Consider the following 20,075-nt stretch of genomic DNA (forward strand, 5'->3'; position numbering starts at 1 on the left):
ACAGGCTTGCCTGCTACCATCAAGCATGCAACTACAAACACATTTGCTCATTCATCCTTTCACACAGAATGGGGATGACAGTATCTTATCATATACAGTATATAAAAGAAAGCGGATGTAGGTTCCGTTCAAGACTGTGTGACATGAATTACATATAAACTGTGTTTTAAAGTGTAGTAGTGTGACAGATCGTTTTTGATTATGTGTAAAAGTAACACGTTCCACTGCTCAGTCTCTTCCCAGATAGAGTCAGAAACACCACAGTAAATTTAGAAGTGGAATGTATGCCGTAAATGACAACAGATTTAAGAAACTAACATGAAAGGAATCCAACAGAGACCTTTCAACAATAATTCTATGGAAGTCACCGTGATATATGATGGTTCCCTGGACATTACAAAAGGCGGGACATAGTTCTTAATAGCGTGTGTAATCACTACGGACGATAGTGCTGGCTCCGCAAAATCTGGAAAATCACAGAGGGTGGGATTATTTATAATTGGGAGCTCCAACGCTAAGCGCGTTATGGGGACCCTTAGAGAGATGGCTGCCAAGAAGTGGAAGAAAACCAGTGTGCACTCTATGTGCATACCGGGTGGAGTCATTCGAGACGTGGAACGGGTCCTCCCGGATGCCATGAAGAGCACAGGGTGCAGCCAACTGCAGGTGATTGCTCACTTAGGTGCCAATGATGTGTGTCACTTTGGATCAGAAGACATTCTCTCTGGTTTCGAGCGCCTATCGGAAGTGGCAAAGGCTGCCAGTCTTGCTTGCGAGATGAAAGCAGTGCTGACCATTTGCAGAATAGTCAACATGACCGATTGTAGACTTCTGCTTCAGACCCGAGTGGAGGGTCTGAATCAGAGGCTCAGACCATTCTGCGACCGTGTATGCTTCATATTCTAGCAGGGGCTGTGTGGTGTGCACTGGGCGGTTTTTTGGGTTAGAGGGTCTCGGAAAAACACAAAAAGGGCTTCAGTCACAAAGGGTGCAGGGCGAGCACAGGAAGAACGTAGATACAGGAACCATCGAGATAACAGTTGTAAATTGTCGTAGCTGTGTTGGGAAAGTACCAGAGCTCCAAGCGCTAGTAGGAAGCACTGATGCTCAAACACGGTTGGCGGTGGCGTGTTTGTTGCTGTTAGAAGTAGCTTACCTTGTCGCGAAATTGAAGTAGGTGGTTCCTGTGAGTTAATATGGGCAGAGGTCATTGTTGGAAACCGGAATAAAATAATAATTCGTTCCTTTTACCGACTTCCCAATTCAGATGATACAATTGCTGAAAGGTTCAAAGGAAACTTGAGTTTCATTTCAAACACGTACCCGACCCATATGATTATAGTTGGTGGTGACTTCAATTTACTGTCGATATGTTGGCGAAAATACGTGTTTAATTCCGGAGGTACGCATAAAACATCATCCGAAATTGTGCTAAACGCATTCTCTGAAAATTATTTCCAACAGTTAGTTCATGAGGCCACGCAAATAGTAAACGGTTGTGAAAAGACACTTGACCTCTTAACAATAAATAAACTTGAATTAATAACGAGCATCATAACCGTTACAGCGATTAGTGAACACGGTGTGTCGTAGCGAGGCTGAATATTGTAACCCCCAAATCCTCCAACAATAAACGAAAAATATACCTATTCAAAAAACAGATAAAATGCACTTGACACCTTCCTGAGGGACAGTCTCCACTCCTTGCAAATTAACAATATAAGTGAAGACGAGATGTGGCTTGAATTCAGAGAAATAAGATGGGCAGCAATTGAGAGATTTATACCAAATAAATTAACAAACGACGCAGCTCATCCTCTTTGGTACACAAAACTGGTCAGAGCACTGTTGAAGAGACAACGAAACAAAGACGCCAAATTTAAACAGACGGAAAATCCCCGAGATTGGCGATCTTTTATAGAAGTTCGAAATTTCGCGCGGACTTCGATGCGAGATGCTAATAATAATTTCCACAACGAAACTTTGCCTCGAAACCTGGCAGAAAATCCAAAGATATTCTGGTCGCATGTGAAGTATGCTAGCGGGAGGGAACAATCAATGCCCTCTCTGCGCGATAGCAATGGAGATGCTATCGAAGACAGTGCTGCCAAAGCTAAACACAGCGTTCCGAAATGCCTTCACAAAAGAAGACGAAGCAAATATTGCAGAATTCGAATCACGAACAGCTGCCAACATGAGTAACGCAGAAGTAAATATCCTCGGAGTAATGAAGCAACATAAATGACTTAATAAAAGCTAGTCTTCTGGTCCAGACTGTATTCCAGTTAGGTTCCTTTCAGAGTATGCTGATGCAATATCTTCATACTTAACAATCATAATTATACAATCTTTCGCTCGACGAAAGATCCATACCCAACGACTGGAAAGTTGCACAGATCACACCATTATTCAAGAAAGGTAGTAGGAGTAATCCACTAAGTTAGAGGCCCATATCGTTAACGTCTATGTGCAGCAGGTTCAAATGGCTCTGAGCACTATGGGACTTGACATCTGACGCCATCAGTTCCGTAGAACTTAGAACTACTTAAACCTAACTAACCTAAGGACGTCACACACATCCATGCCCGAGGTAGGATTCGAACCTGCGACCGTAGCGGTAGCGTGGTTCCAGACTGAAGCGCTCGTCAAGTTAGTGTTTTAAGCCCTATGCTGTTCCTTATCTATATCTGTCCTAAGTTATTTGCAGACGACGCTGTCGTTTATCGACTAATAAAGTCATCAGAAGATCAAAACAAATTGCAAAACGATTTAGAAAAGACATCTGAATGATGCGAAAATTGGCAGTTGATCCTAAATAACGAAAAGTGTGAGGTCATTCACATGAGTGCTAAAAGTAATTCGTTAAACTTCGGTTACACGATAAATCAGTCAAATCCAAAGGCCGTAAATTCAACTAAATACCTAGGAATTACAATTACGAACAACTTAAATTGGAACACACAGAAAATGCTGTGGGGAAGGCTAACCAAAGACTGCGTTTTATTGGCAGGATAGTTAGAAAAAGTAATACATCTACTTAGAAGACTGCCGATACTGTGCTTGTCCGTCCTCTTTTAGAATGCTGCTGCGCGGTGTGGGATCCTTACCAGATAGGACTGACGGAGTACATCGATAAAATTCAAAGTAGGGCAGCACGTTTTGTATTATCGCGAAATAGTGGAGAGGGTGGCACTGAAATGATACATGATTTGGGATGGACATCATTAAAACAAAGGCGTTTTTCGTTGTGGCGGAATCTTCTCACGAAATTCCAATCACCAACTTTCTCCTCTGAATGCGAAAATATTTTGTTGACACCGACCTAGAAAGGGAGAAATGATCATGATGATAAAATAAGAGAAATCAGAGCTTGTACGGAATGATATAGGTGTTCATTCTTTCCACGCGCTATACGAGATTGGAATAATAGAGAATTGTGAAGGTGGTTCGATGAACCGTCTGCCAGGCACTTAAATGTGATTTGCAGAGCACCCATGTAGCCTCAGATACTCCCATGCTCACCACAAGATTGGTAAGGATTTTAGCGGTACGATGTTCCATACCCCATCAGTGCGGTTGAGGACTGTTGGACGGTCGTTGACGCATGTGGACGGGCTGCAGAACGTCTCCCAATATTGAGGGTGGAATGCCCTACCGCAAGTAGGCCTACTCTTTACCATCTCTGTGTCCAGCATGAGAGCACGTTTCAGAGCATGTATTGCCGTCATGGCGATGACACACACTATTAAGAGCCATGTCCCGCTTTTTCTACTGTCTAGGAGACCATCATAAACCGTGATGATTTTAGTGTAATTATTGTCTTTGAATAAAAGTGTCGTTTCCGTTCGTCTCATTGCGTATTACTTTCAGTTACTTTCTGTACTAAAGCATAGCAGTTGTTTCTATATATGGTTAAAGTTTCGTCGAGCTATGTTACCTGCCAGAGACCATCGTATGAAGGATACATTCGTCATTAAGTTTAGCACACAATTGTATAAACTATGAGTAAGTTAAAATTCAACTGAAATTAGTTTTGTGCAATCCGATAAATCCTTTTCTGCAACATCCGATGTAGAAAAAGCTTTTGCTGATGAGAGGTAACAGTTTCAACACGCTTTGGGCATATTTATTTAATACTTGGTCACTGGTGGTCGAAGTAGAAAAGAATGACGATGTGCATTCTGTGATCTGAATGTGCATATTCTATCTCATTTCAACCGTATGTCCTCATCTGTACTGTTTTATGGCTTATTTGCGGATGGTGTGTGTGTGTGTATGTAATGTATATATGTATGTGTGTGTGTGTGTGTGTGTGTGTGTGTGTGTGTGTGTGTGTGTGTGTGTCGCCTGGATGGAGAGATGTGCAGGAGACAATAGATAATGCGGGTGAAGTCAATGGTAGTCTTTAACCAGTCTCTTGCTCGCCTGAAGTAAACCAAAGAAGGCAGCTTTTCAAAAGTAGTGGATAGTTTGGACTATGGCTGGCCAATGTAGAAAGAGGTTAGCCGCACCAGTGGCTAGATGGAGGTGTCCTTAGTGAGCAGCCATACTGCGACACTCTGGCGCTGGTTCCTGATCTAAACGATTCACTCTGTTTTGTGCTTCGAATATTTTCCTGCGCACTGGTATGAATGCGAAGTACTTAAGCCTGCACCTAGAAATAATGACCCTTACTTCTAGGACAACTACGACAATGAGTGGAGATTTTCGGAATTTTGATGCAATTTTAGGCAGGTAAATCTGGGAATTTAGGATTCTTACTTTCAGACCAACGTTCCAGCTTCGTTGGGCGCAATTAGAAAATGTAACTGCTTGTGTTAGATGTAAGTTGAGATTGTATCGTGGGTTGCTTTATAAGATGAGATTATTTAAGAAAGCCAGTGAAAACTTTTGAGTAGGTCAAGCACTTTCTCAAGTGTGAGTAAATTTACGTACTGCCGTTGTCAGAGCGAGCTGTATGGACAAAGCAGACCAGAAGCACTTGAACCATCCTTAATTTCGTGACTGTGTGTGTGCTATATACACTCCTGGAAATTGAAATAAGAACACCGTGAATTCATTGTCCCAGGAAGGGGAAACTTTATTGACACATTCCTGGGGTCAGATACATCACATGATCACACTGACAGAACCACAGGCACATAGACACAGGCAACAGAGCATGCACAATGTCGGCACTAGTACAGTGTATATCCACCTTTCGCAGCAATGCAGGCTGCTATTCTCCCATGGAGACGATCGTAGAGATGCTGGATGTAGTCCTATGGAACAGCTTGCCATGCCATTTCCACCTGGCGCCTCAGTTGGACCAGCATTCGTGCTGGACGTGCAGACCGCGTGAGACGACGTTTCATCCAGTCCCAAACATGCTCAATGGGGGACAGATCCGGAGATCTTGCTGGCCAGGGTAGTTGACTTACACCTTCTAGAGCACGTTGGGTGGCACGGGATACATGCGGACGTGCATTGTCCTGTTGGAACAGCAAGTTCCCTTGCCGGTCTAGGAATGGTAGAACGATGGGTTCGATGACTGTTTGGATGTACCGTGCACTATTCAGTGTCCCCTCGACGATCACCAGTGGTGTACGGCCAGTGTAGGAGATCGTTCCCCACACCATGATGCCGGGTGTTGGCCCTGTGTGCCTCGGTCGTATGCAGTCCTGATTGTGGCGCTCACCTGCACGGCGCCAAACACGCATACGACCATCATTGGCACCAAGGCAGAAGCGACTCTCATCGCTGAAGACGACACGTCTCCATTCGTCCCTCCATTCTCGCCTGTCGCGACACCACTGGAGGCGGGCTGCACGATGTTGGGGCGTGAGCGGAAGACGGCCTAACGGTGTGCGGGACCGTAGCCCAGCTTCATGGAGACGGTTGCGAATGGTCCTCGCCGATACCCCAGGAGCAACAGTGTCCCTAATTTGCTGGGAAGTGGCGGTGCGGTCCCCTACGGCACTGCGTAGGATCCTACGGTCTTGGCGTGCATCCGTGCGTCGCTGCGGTCCGGTCCCAGGTCGACGGGCACGTGCACCTTCCGCCGACCACTGGCGACAACATCGATGTACTGTGGAGACCTCACGCCCCACGTGTTGAGCAATTCGGCGGTACGTCCACCCGGCCTCCCGCATGCCCACTATACGCCCTCACTCAAAGTCCGTCAACTGCACATACGGTTCACGTCCACGCTGTCGCGGCATGCTACCAGTGTTAAAGACTGCGATGGAGCTCCGTATGCCACGGCAAACTGGCTGACACTGACGGCGGCGGTGCACAAATGCTGCGCAGCTAGCGCCATTCGACGGCCAACACCGCGGTTCCTGGTGTGTCCGCTGTGCCGTGCGTGTGATCATTGCTTGTACAGCCCTCTCGCAGTGTCCGGAGCAGGTATGGTGGGTCTGACACACCGGTGTCAATGTGTTCTTTTTTTCATTTCCAGGAGTGTATTTGCGTGTGAATTTCTCATATCAGTTTCAGCAAATTAAATTTTTTGGTACATTGAGATTAAAGATAGGCTTTGTCTTCATCACACACGTTGTGGATTCTACACGGAAAATCACCCGTGCTAATTGTTAGAGTAGGAAAATTCGTGTGATAAGCTAATTTAGATAAGTTATATCGTATGTACTTCGCGAGAAAAACAGAGGTGAGTAGGTCAGCTATTTGCCCAGTAGCTGTATGAGGGCCGCTTTGCAATGGGAAATGCGCGTTGTCGCTCCGGAGATAAAATTTAACTTTGTCAGGAAAAATTTCGTGTGTGAAATACTGAGCGTATGGAGCAGGTCTGATCGTAGTACATAATGGTGAGTACAAAGAAATGAATAGAGAATTGCACCAGGAGATACGGTGCATAAGTAAGTTGCCATGATCAGTACGTAGTTAGGCAAGTCAAGCGTGTCTTGTAACTCGAAACAATGGTGGGGAAACAGTAAAGATAGGTAGTTCAATATTTTTATGAGATACGTAGCAGTAAAATAAATACATTCAGATTAATTCTTCTGATGTAACACGTCTTCAAACGAGGAAAAGAGTTCTGTCACGCAAGATACTGAGGTACAGTTTTCTTGTTTGGCAGTGGTGTGATTGAGATTGATTCAGTGCATGGGTATGAACGCTGAGAGAGCTTGTGTTTGAATTAATAGGTTAATGCAACACTTATTGTATGGAGAGCGTCCTAAACCAATCGCAAATTGTGCACTGTAGGCTTTGATTTTACGAGATCATAGTACATTAAGATAGTTAAAGCTGAACAGTAATGTAGATGAATGGTTATGCCCGGTGGGTACCAGTAAATAATGTACGAAATAGATTGTTTTAGGAATGTGCGAACTGTCGGGATAATAAATCAAACTGAGAGAATAATAAATGAAAATCAGTGAGTTAATATAATGCTCCTTGTCTGTTCTAGTCAGTAGCTGTTTTCTTCTCGCCGTGCGATCACTTGTTCATCCATAACCTAATAATATGCAATAGTGACATGAAATCTGTAGTATGACGAGACCCAGGAGTTAAAATTTTGCACTGCGATTTGATCAGAGCTGAGACATTAAAGCATTTATGTCATGAGAGGCTGTGCCTCGGGAATGGTAAGTCACTATATTGATTCTGTTGCGAAAATTAAAATTGCAGACTAGAATTTATTTCATTTGTTAAGGGGGGTAGGACGTCAAACGGGTCGACTTGGAGCGGGAGAGGCACAACAGGACGTTTTATTTTCTACTGTCTATACTTTTACAAATAAATTCATCAAACTTTTGTCAGCATGACCAGGAAGGATTCGGGATTCACACTCATAGCAGTGGAGCTTCAAAAACATAACAAAATAAATTTTTTTACACGTGAAATTTCATCATTTTTTCGCTTACTATTGGCTGCATTTGTTGCAGCCAATAGTAAGTGAAAAAATGATGAAATGTCACATGTAAAAAAATTATTTTGTTATGTTTTTGAACTTCCGCTGCTACGAGTGTGAATCCCGAATCCTTCTTGGTCATCCTGACAAAGTTTTATGAATTTACTCGTAAAAGTATAGACAGTTGAAATTAAAATGTCATGTGGTGCCTCTCCTGTTCCAAGTCGGCCCGTTTGACGTCCTCCCCCCCCCCCCCTCCCCCTTAAGGGAATTACTATCAGAAAATCTGTTGTTCTCACTGACACGAAGTCCGAGATATGTTCTGATTTGCGGCCGTTGCTGCTATTGGTATAAATGTTACTCGCTCTTCAAGTCACATATCCAGTGATACGCGGTAGAGTCAAGGTGGTAACCTCTCACCATTTCATGATACTCGAACCTACCCATTTCCACGAAACGTGAGATTATTAAAGTGACAGCAAGCATTTGCGCATTATGTACGTTTAAGTGTTACAGTTAAAAACTCGAGAATAACAACAGGCATGACTCTCAACAAAGTTTCACGATGTTTTAAAGAGACAGACCGCACTTGTGAAACGATCTTCAGAAGCGACAATCACGTTCGGATATGACGACGTGCCGCTCTGTATAAAAAAATTATTGTTTTATCCAGATAGACTGTTAGAGGGAACGTACGTTTGTAGCCCGGTGAAGCAGCAGGTATCCGCGAGAACCGTTCCGGCAGAGGCGCAGAAGGCTGTCAAGAGAACGTGATCGATGGACAGAAAGAGAGTTTCTGATTACTTTGCCCGGAAAGCCCACGTGATTGTTTTACGGTAAATAGGCTTATGAATTATGCAGCGGCAGAAACTGTTTATATTTCTCCTATTTATCGAAATTCACGGCTCTCGACCGCTTTGGTCAGTTCCAAAACCGCTCTAATCACAAGCTCTCGACAAACAGCGACATCTGTTGGTTCTTAAACTGCGTCCGTCATTAGCGGTTTTGCTTTGGGAAAAGCTTTCACTTGAAAGGTTCTTCGTGTCTCCAGCGCTCTGGAGTCTGCTTTTAAGAGCTCTTTCAGTATTCTCTCTGCGAATGCGGAGTCATGCCCACTGCGTTTCGTTATCGGAGTCAAGAAAGCAATCATCGGCTTTTGTCTACTCACGAAATTTATTGGAAGCGCTTGAGACATTAAACTTTTAGTGCTAATAACCACCAGAATATCGTAGTTTGGTTACCTACGTACAAATGTTGTTCACATAAAAAATTACAGTATCTTTCTTACAAGTACGTTTGTTTCTTTTTACCTTCATTAGTATTTACAGCTTAATCAAGAATTGCATTCATATTAAATATCGGCAAGTAAGCATCACAACCACAAATCACGTTCTTTAACAACTTCTGCCGTACGGTGTTTAAGATGAATATTCAAGACACGTGCTAATGTTTTATGCAAGTGTTTCGTCACATGTCACTTGCACCATTAACTTGTGATTAACGTACAGATAAAAAGCCATAAGTCGCGTACCATTTGATTTATCTGAGAATACTCAGATATTCATTGTCCCTGATGGCAGTGTGTTAGAGGTATAAATGTGTAACCTGTTGCCACCAGATGGTGCCTGCATTTGCTGTTATAAACTTTTGATTCAATCTACTGCAGAACATAATTGTCTATCGGTTCGCTTGAGACTAGTTAGAGCGAAAATTAAAATAAATTCCATAGCTACACTGCTACGTTTCCTTCTTACGCTCCATTTGTCAGTACATAGTTGTTTGCTTCCGGTAGGGAGCAAAAAAGGTGGCGTTCGCTTGGGCTCAAGGTGAAAGCGTTCAGATTGAGTGGAGTGGATGGTGCAAGTGAAGGAAGCAACGTAAGAAATATTGGAAATATCGGATTTGCTGATAACATTGCACCAACATGCATCATTGTCATCACAGAATCCGACACACGGCAAACGAATAGCATGTTTCTCTTCAAATAAGCAGTATTGCGCTCTGATACTACTTCATTTAGCGTATAGCCAGTAATCCTCCAACCTCAGTTCTTCAAAGAATCGAATTCCCATGCATCTAACAGTTTCAAACGTACAATAACTTTAAAAATCGGATATCGTGTTAAATATCTCACCCCAAGCAGGTGAAACTTATATAGCTCAAGACGCAAAATCCTAATTATCCTGGTTTTCTTCGTCTCGAATTATTCACCCATAGATTAATGAACTCAAAACCAAAAAAGAAAGAAAACTGATTTTTCACGCATCTGAGTGTTTATAACACCATTATAATTAATTTCAAATATTCTATTTTGTTCGTTAAGTTTCTCCAGCAATGTTTTCAAAAATAATTTATGACAGTCTCTTGAACTATGTATCATACAATGATATAACTCTGCAGGCACATTCAATAATATATATGAATACTGTCTGTAAAATATCTTGCCAATGGAATTAGCAGTAAAGATGTAATAAGCTAAATCTTCATGCTTGATGCTGAGGTTTCACGAACAGCGAAAATATACTTAATTTTTTTTCTCTTCATTCCTGCTTGGAGGGTGTCAGAGAAAAGTTTCTTAAAGGTTTGACATTACGTGTAAAACTTATTGGAAGTCGTTAAGCGCCCTCATTCTCAATTATAGGATGAATCAAGTCTGGGTAATTTGCGCTTTGGGAGTTGCGCTGCCTGAAAAGATATACACAGGTTATATCTGCAACACTTGACTTACTCTGTTAAAAATTTAACTTAAGAGTATACTTCTTAATGAGTACATTCTGACAGTATTTTAAATTTTTAAACTCGGTCAGTGATTGTACAAAATATTGAAAATCCAGTTTCTGTTGCACCTGGAACCCGCTGCACAGATAATCTGCAATGGGAGCATGCACAGTGCATCGGGTTTGCTATTTACTACTACTATTAATAATAATAATAATAATAACAATAATAATAAAAGAGGCATCACATTTGAATATTTTTATGAGCTAACAGTCCTGTTGGGGAGGATTATAGGCAATGAAGATGGAAACTATCCTTCAGTTGACTAAAGATATGTACTATAAGAAATCTATCTCCTCTTGAATATCGTTGCAGCACTATGTTACAGTAATGAAGCCAAAATGGTCAAATGCAGCCGAATGAATGGGTTTAATTAAGGCAGGAGAAATAGGAAACATGGGAAAGAAAGAGAGCAAAATAAATCACAACGATAATTACAGGAACAGGAGTAATGAAAAATTCTGCAAGAATACTGATTAACTAAATGTAATTATGAACAATCGCAGGGTGTTGATCTACGGCCACATGGTTGGGATGAATGAAAGCAGGATATGCAAGAGAATTAATGGAAATGTGAGTCGGAAAAAAACTCTTATGTGCAGGTGGTACCAAGAAATCAAAATTAATCTGTGAGAGATGAAGACTATGACGTCGTGAGCAGAGATATGTGTGGAAAGAAGGTTTGAAATTCTCAACTCCCGAGCAAACCAAAAACGAAAATTGGAGGAATGTGATTAAAAGTTCGAAAACTACAGCACTCTATGGGAAAAAAATTGTCTCAAAAACCGAAAGTTAAATCCCAAGTAATTGTCTATGTGGTCCACGGGGGGCCTAAATCGAATTAAACAAAATACCAGAAAAATTCTGAGTAGGACTTCTTACAATATCTTTATTACACACGGTTAAAATGTTCCATTTACAGTTTGTCTGTCTAACAGCTGCCGGGGCAACAGAAATTTGATTTTAAGTGTTTCATATAATTACTGACATCATTTAAAGATTGGAAATATTGTTATAATCTACTCGGTCAGTCAGAGTAAGTCAAGTTTTGAAGTTAGAAAATGCATATATGCCTTGACGCAAAGTAAATCATGTCGCGCAAATTACTAACACTACACTCATCCAGAGTTAGAGAATTCCAACAAACTGTACACATAATGCAAATCTTTACGAAGCTCTTTCTCGCTGTCATCATCCCATAAAATAATGAAAGGAAACAAGTTTATCTCTTACTACATTTTCGCTGTTCATGCAGTAAAAATCGAGAATTTGGAAAGAAGTTTTAATTTATTACTTCTTTACTGCAAAATTGTATCATTGTGCTACACATTGTTCAGTAGAGATGACGCCATAAACATTGACTTACGTGATAAACGCTATTTCCTTCAACCAGAGCGCAAATTATCAAGACTGTACACATTTAGCGTTTGATAATGGTAGCACATTAACTAATTTGTGAAGTAATCCCAACTTTCAAGCTGTTTTCTATATGGCAGTCCGATTCTTTGAAGACTGGGGAATAGGAAGGGTTGTTGGTCAATTCAGAACGCATTGAGAACGATGATTCATAATACTAAAGTGTGCCATCTGTTCGGACATATTGAGACCTTCAAGACTATAAGGACGACACTGTAAATTTTGTCTCGTCAAGGGAAACAACATCTTTATGACTGGTGATAAGAAATACTTTCGAACTGAGGTCACCCGAAGCAACTAACTGTCTGCTGATTAGGGCCAACAGATGGATGTGTAGAACTTAAACGCTAGTGAGGCATCTGAATTTAAAAAAATAAGTTTTTTCGCACTCAGGGGCTCAAAACGCACTGAACGGTCTCCTGCGTGAAGTGTAAAATGAGTAACTTGACATTGTTGTGGATCTTCATTATGCAGATACGAGTAGCTTGATATGACAGCAGCAACGGGAGATGATTTCAGAACCACTACAGCGGAATAGACCGCGCGGAAATGACTGGTCAATGCAGAAAGAAACTTGGAAATGTTGCAGATAATGTGACCATTCAGCTACTAGACCCGCATCTCGATTAAGTAATAATGAATATGCAAACAGTGTCATCACTTAAAATTCGTCGCAGGTACACTGTACATCAACCAGCATACGAAAGATACGCTCTTTTACTTTTTCTTTGGTGTGTAATTTGTAGTTTTATGTTTGATATTGTGATAATTTATATTATTAATTTATACCGGAAATTAGAAACGACTCTCAATGCACTATCATATAGAGTGCAAAAACATGAAACTGCTTGGCAGATTAAAATCGTGCATCTGCAGGAGTCAAACCTTGGGCGTTTGTCTTTTTCGAGCAAGTGCTCCAGAGTCTCAGCTATCCAAGCACGACTGCCGACCCTCCCTCACAGGTATACTTCTGATATCTAGTCTGCTGTGTGAACGGCTCGGCAGTCGCGTTTCGATGGCTTAGTCGATAGGGCACTTACTCGCGAAAAGCAAACGTCCCAGGTTCGAACACCAGTCCGGCCCACAGTATTAGTCTGTAAGGAAGTTCCCCATCAACACACGTTTCGCTGCAGCGTGAAAAGTCATTCTGGAATGCAGAAACTTGTGTCAAGTGAATATTCTATTCAACAAGTTCCTCCGTACTTACTGGCGAGTGCACGTACAAGCTTTTTGGAACTTAATTAATTGTACGTGTACTGTTTAACATGAAGTGGTGGTAGTGGTAGTAGTAGTAGTAGTAGCAGTAGTAGTAGTAGTTTTATTAATCCATAGACATCTTTTACAAGGATATTGGGCTTGTCTTGGTACACTCTACGACAAAAAGAAAGAAATCATCCGAATCGGACGGAAGTCAGTACATGTGATACCTACAAATAAACAAAGAATTAAGATTTTAGAAAAGATGTGTGAATTATTCACGAGAAGAGCTTCACCAACTGAGCAAGACAGTAACGCGTTGGTTCTCTTCTTGCCCTTACGCAAGCACTTATTCGGCTTGGGATTGATTGATAGAGTAGTTGGATGTCCTGAAGGATATCGTGCCAAACTCTGTCCAATTGGCGCATTAGATCGTCAAAATCCCGAGCTGCTTGGAATATATATAAATGACCTAGTAGATAGTGTCGGAAGTTCCATGCGGCTTTTCGCGGATGATGCTGTAGTATACAGAGAAGTTGCAGCATTAGAAAATTGTAGCGAAATGCAGGAAGTTCTGCAGCGGATAGGCACTTGGTGCAGGGAGTGGCAACTGACCCTTAACATAGACAAATGTAATGTATTGCGAATACATAGAAAGAAGGATCCTTTATTGTATGATTATATGATAGCGGAACAAACACTGGTAGCAGTTACTTCTGTAAAATATCTGGGAGTATGCGTGCGGAACGATTTGAAGTGGAATGATCATATAAAATTAATTGTTGGTAAGGCGGGTACCAGGTTGAGATTCATTGGGAGAGTCCTCAGAAAATGTAGTCCATCAACAAAGGAGGTGGCTTACAAAATACTCGTTCGACCTATACTTGAGTATTGCTCATCAGTGTGGGATTCGTACCAGATCGGGTTGACGGAGGAGATAGAGGAGATCCAAAGAAGAGCGGCGCGTTTCGTCACAGGGTTATTTGGTAACCGTGATAGCGTTACGGAGATGTTTAGCAAACTCAAGTGGCAGACTGTGCAAGAGAGGCACTCTGCATCGCGGTGTAGCTTGCTCGCCAGGTTTCGAGAGGGTGCGGTTCTGGATGAGGTATCGAATATATTGCTTCCACCTACTTATACCTCCCGAGGAGATCACGAATGTAAAATTAGAGAGATTCGAGCGCGCACGGAGGCTTTCAGACAGTCGTTCTTCCCGCGAAGCATACGCGACTGGAACAGGAAAGGGAGGTAATGACAGTGGCATGTAAAGTGCCCTCCGCCACACACCGTTGGGTGGCTTGCGGACTTTAGCTGTAGATGTAGACCTGCCCATAATGTTCCAAACGTTCTCAACAGGAGAGAGATCCGACGACCTTTCAGGCCACGGTACGATTCGATAATCAGTAATGATGGTATGGGGTGCCATTTCTTTTCATAGCAAGATCCCTCTGGTTGTCATTCGCGGCACCCTTACAGCACAGTTGTTCGTCGACGACATTCTACGACACGGTTTGTTGCCCTTCATGGTAGGCCATCCTGGGCTTGCACTTCAGCCAGATGATGCTCACCTGCTCACAGCGATAGTTTCCACTGCTTGTTTTCGTGCTTGTCAAGCCCTATCTTGGTTAGCAAGGTCGCCGGATCTCTCTCCAATTGAGAGCAGTTGGATTAAGGGCAGGGCCCTCGAACCGTCTCGGAATTTTCATGATATAACGCTCTAGTAGGACTGGATTTCGGACGATATCCCTCAGGTCATCCAACAACTCTACCAATAAATGTCAAGCTGAATAACTGCTTGCGTAAGGCCCAGAGGTGGACCAACGCGTTATTCACTTTTTCAGCTCGTGAAGCTCTTTGTGTTGAATAAATCATCCAACTTTTCTGAAATTGCAATCATCTGTTTGTCTCTACCTGTACATCATATCTACCGATTTCCGTCCCATTCGGAAATTTCCTTCGTGGTGGGTCATTTTTTATCTTATAATGTGTTACTGTTTTAGAACAACAAAAATAAGGTAATTCACTTAAACAAGCATTTATTTACTTACAGGTATAGTATGACAGGAATGGGACTAGTAGCCAGATGTGGCTTTATATTAAGAAACATAGAGACAACTTCCTGAAGTAATATAGGAAAACTACGTAAAACCTAAATCAAGATGGCTGGACATAGATTGGAGCCTCCACGCTCCGGAATACAAGGCAACTCTGTGTAATACAGTGCTGTCTTGTTCGGTTTATCGCAAATGTACAATATTGTTTCAGAAGTAAATTATTTGATGATGCAAAAGGCTAACGTTACCCTGTTCATTCATCTCTCACTCCGAGTCACTATAAACACTATACACACATCGATTCATAACACTACACACAATATCAGCTGATGTGAGTACTATTTTGCGTACCGCAACTTCCTATTTGCTAACCCGGAAACCCGAGTCAGTATCCCTCTACAATGAGTGAGATGTTGAGCTCCAAATTAGGAAAAGACATAAAGGTTTGAACATGGCCCAGTCCGTTGCAATCTGTGGCTGTACAGATATGAGCAGCCCTTAGAGGCTCGCCTTCACACATTCCTTTTAAATATTTTGTGACTAAAGCCCTTCTGGGCTGTCATTTATTTTGTACGTGACATGTAAGTACTGTCTCTGTCTTGTATTGTTAGTCAGTACTTACAATTTCTTTATATAAAAAAATAATTTTTTTTCTTCCCATAAATTTGTAATTATGTTATAGACCACTTTAAATGTCTAAATTCTGATTAAGGCGCTCTTAGAAGTGTTAAAACCTGGTTAATAAGAGTAAAAAAAATTGAAACCGAGTGCTCATTTGTTTCAGTTTTAGGAAAAGACATTAGTATTATACACTGCATAGCTTTCTAGGTAAGTTTCTCCAGAAAACAGAAAAAAGAAGGCAAAACATATAAAGTGAAAATGTTATACGGAATGAGAGACTTTTTCTATAGTTATTATTATTTATGTTACATTTTTTTTGCAAATCCTAACTCTATGTTACCCTGTTACTTGTATAATCCTTAGGTGTAAAGAATGTATTGCTTAACTGGTAGTATTTAACTTCTTTTTTAAATACGTTTGTTATAGCAACTTCTGTAAGTAACTTTGGCAATGTATTGTACAGTTTTAATCCTTGCCTTTTGAGTTTTACGTTTATTCTTTTTTGGTAAATGTAAGATGGCCATGGGCTTAGCTGTTGAAGTGTGCAACTGGCTGGTAAACATACTCACTTGCTTTTTCGAGTTTTACGTTTTGGTAAATGTAAGATGGCCATGGACTTAGCTGCTGAAGTGTGCAACTGGCTGGTAAACATACACGGTGCAGTTAAAATCCCCAGCGTTTTGAACAGATCTATACAAAGATCTCAGCAATTATTTTTGGTAATTACTCTTATGGCCCTTTTCTGCAGTTTGAAAACTGTGTTCATATTTTTTGCATGTGCTCCAGTGAAAAGAAAGCCGTATCTAAAAACTGAGTGAATATGTGAGTAGTATGTAACTAAAAGACACTGATTGTTAGTGCGCCGCGTGGTCCTTCCTTACGCGAATTTTAAAAACTCCGCCACCTTCTGTGCGCGGCGCTGTCTGCCGGTGTGACGTTTCACGGTGGCCGCCTACGTGCTATAGTAGGGGACTAACCAGCAGTATTGGCCGCCGCTTGTAGTGATGTTTTCCCCGTTCTATCGTCGAGGCGTTCAAAAATGGCTCAAATGGCTCTGTGCACTATGGGACTTAAGATCTAAGCTCATCAGTCCCCTAGAATTTAGAACTACTTAAATCTAACTAACCCAAGGACATCACACACGTACATGCCCGAGGCAGGATTCGAACCTGCGACAGTAGCAGTCGCGCGGTTCCGGACTGAGGCGCCTAGAACCGCTCGGTCACAAAGGCCGGCGCCGAGGCGTGTAGTGACATATTTAGATGTTGATGTGACAGGCTTTCCGTCATGCCGTTGTGGGCAATATAGTGCTGTTCTGTTTAGTATCCTTGTAAGTAGCTGAAGAGTTTTAATTATTTTGCTGAGGTGTTGAATCGTGGTTACCCATATTGCCGAGTGTTTGAAGCCAGCTGTTGTAAGAATTTGTTTTGTATGAATTGGCAAGCCGACGTCTCGCGATCATCGTAATGTGTCGTTGCCTTCCTTATCAACCATGAATCACGCCGTTTCAAATGACCAGGCTCATTTTTGAGATGTCTACCAAACGGCGGGTAATTAATGATTAGGGATACGTGTTGTGTTTGTCTCGTGTGCGTTTGCGCCAGTCGGTAGTGTTGCCGACGGGTTAAGGCACCACGACTAGTGAAATCGGTATGATCGCTTTGCGAGACTTCCACCGTGATGTGCCATTCCTAATTGGATACTTGCGTAAACCACCCGTGCGAAGTGTCTGGTGGTGTAGTTCTCGAAAGTTTATTTCCGATGTTTGGTATTGTAAGGTGTACATCGAGATTTAGTCTGTGCAGTCCGATTGATATCCTGTGCAGGATTTCTGTAATAGCGATTGCATCTTTGGTGTAGTGAGTTTTGTCATGTGGAAGTGTTCGAATGCCGTATGTCTTGCTGGTCTATCCGTGTTCGGAAGTCGGTGATAGGTACGTTGTGTAATGAATGAAAAATATAATGAGTGTCTATACTGTTTTAAGGCACCCTCACAGAAACTGAAAGAAATATTAGATAAAAGTTTTACAATGACCTTTTATACAAAAAATATATATATGTGTGTTGTCTTTTCTGGATAAATGTTGGTACCACTGGGTTTGAAATAGTGAAGTTCACCATTTACGATGGCAGTTCTTCACATTTCGGTTCCTTTACGTTAACTGTGGTCCGCCCAACTAATTGTTTCCGTGTAGGTGGGATGCAGTTCAACGCCTGTGGTCTAAGGGAGCCCTCTATAATAATAATAACAAAAAAAAACTGAGTGAAAGGATCAATGATGAACTTGAAATGGTGTCATGGGCCTTTTGGCCCGAACAAATGCAACGAACAATAACGAACCAAATGAGATCAACAAAAAAGGCGGTAGCGTCTTTGATTAGTAATCAGAACGTCTTCGGTCCCGGGTTCGATCACGACCACAGCTTAAATTTAGAATAAAAGCCATCAGTAATGGCGGCCCAAGACTTCCTGCATAAGAAGTCGCCTCATTCAGCCAATGGCCTTGTCAAAGGAGGGCGGAGTAGAGGATAGAGGTTCGAGGCACTCTCTTGCCATTCGGGTGGGAAACTGCCCCTAAAGGCGGAATAATCAGCAACGGTCAATTGCATGAGGATGCAGTAGGCAATGGAAACGATTGCATCAAAGAGACGCAACGCGTATCCACAGGACATGTGACCTGTAATTCAAAAAGTGTCATGATGATCTCTCCATTGGCAAATGATGCCGGAATTGTCCCCTATTCGGATCTACGGGAGGGGACTGCCAAGGGTTAGGTGACCATTAGAAAAAGACTGAATAACCAATGAAAGGATAACGTTCTACGAGTCGGGGCGTGGAACGTCAGGAGTTTGAACGTGATAGGAAAGCTAAAACATCTGAAAAGGGTAATGCGAAGTCTCAATCTAGATGCAGGAGCGGCCAGTGAAGTGAAATGGCAAGAAGACAAGGACTTCTGGTCAGGCGAGCATCGAGTAATATCAACAGCAACAGAAAAATGGTATAACAGGAGCAGCATTCGTTATGTGAACAGTTCAGAGATAGGGTCTGTCTCATCAGAATCGACAGCAGACTGACACCAGCAACAACTGTTGAGCATACAAGCCGACATCGCAAGCAGAAGATGAAAACACAGAGGATCTATATGGGGATATTAAAAGGGTAATTCAGTACGTAGAGAGAGATGAAAATGTAATAGTCACGGGGGATTGTAATTCGGTTGTATGGAGGAAGCAGAAGAAAGTGTTATGGCAGAATATGGGCGCCGGCCGTTTCGGCCGAGCGGTTCTAGGCGCTTCAGTCTGGAACCGCGCGACCGCTACGTCGCAGGTTCGAATCCTGCCTCGGCCATGGATGTGTGTGATGTCCTTAGGTTAGTTAGGTTTAAGTAGTTCTAAGTTCTAGGGGACTGATGACCTCAGATGTTAAGTCCCATAGTGCTCAGAGCCATTTGAACCATTTTTGAGACTATGGGCCAGGTAGTACAAATGAGAGAGGAGAAAGACTAATGAGTTCATCAGTACATATCAGTTAGTAATAGCGGATACTCTGTTCAAGAAGCACAAGAGGTGGAGGTACACTTGGAAAAGGCCTGGTGATACGGAAATGCAGTCATGGACTGTGCGGCTGGTCCCGGCGGAGGTTCGAGCCCCCCCCCCCCCCCCCCCCCCCCGGACATGGGTGTATGTGTTTGTCCTTAGGATATTTTAGGGGTTAAGTTGTGTGTAAGCTTAGGGACTGATGAACTTAGCCGTTAAGTCCCATAAGATTTCAAACACATTTGAACATTTTTTTTTTTTTTTTTTTTTTTTTTTTGTTGATACGGAAAGATTTCAGATAGGGTACATCGCGGTCAGACAGAGATTCCGAAATCAGATACTGGATAGTAAGGGTACCCACGAGTATATGTAGACTCAGATCACAATTTACTAATGATGACTAGCCTAGTCAGAAAGAATCAATGCGCAAAGAAGTGGAATACGCAGGTACTAAGAAATGAAGAGATACGGTTGAATGAACAGCCCAGTAGGCAGTGCAGTTGAAGAGGAATGGGCAACTCTAACGAGGACAATCACGGAAGTTGGAAAGAAAACAGTAGATACAAGGAAGATAACTGCGAAGAAACTATGGACAACGGATGGAATACTTCAAGTGGTCGA

This window comes from Schistocerca piceifrons, chromosome 6 (genome assembly GCF_021461385.2).
Source record: "Schistocerca piceifrons isolate TAMUIC-IGC-003096 chromosome 6, iqSchPice1.1, whole genome shotgun sequence".
Lineage (NCBI taxonomy): Eukaryota > Metazoa > Arthropoda > Insecta > Orthoptera > Acrididae > Schistocerca > Schistocerca piceifrons.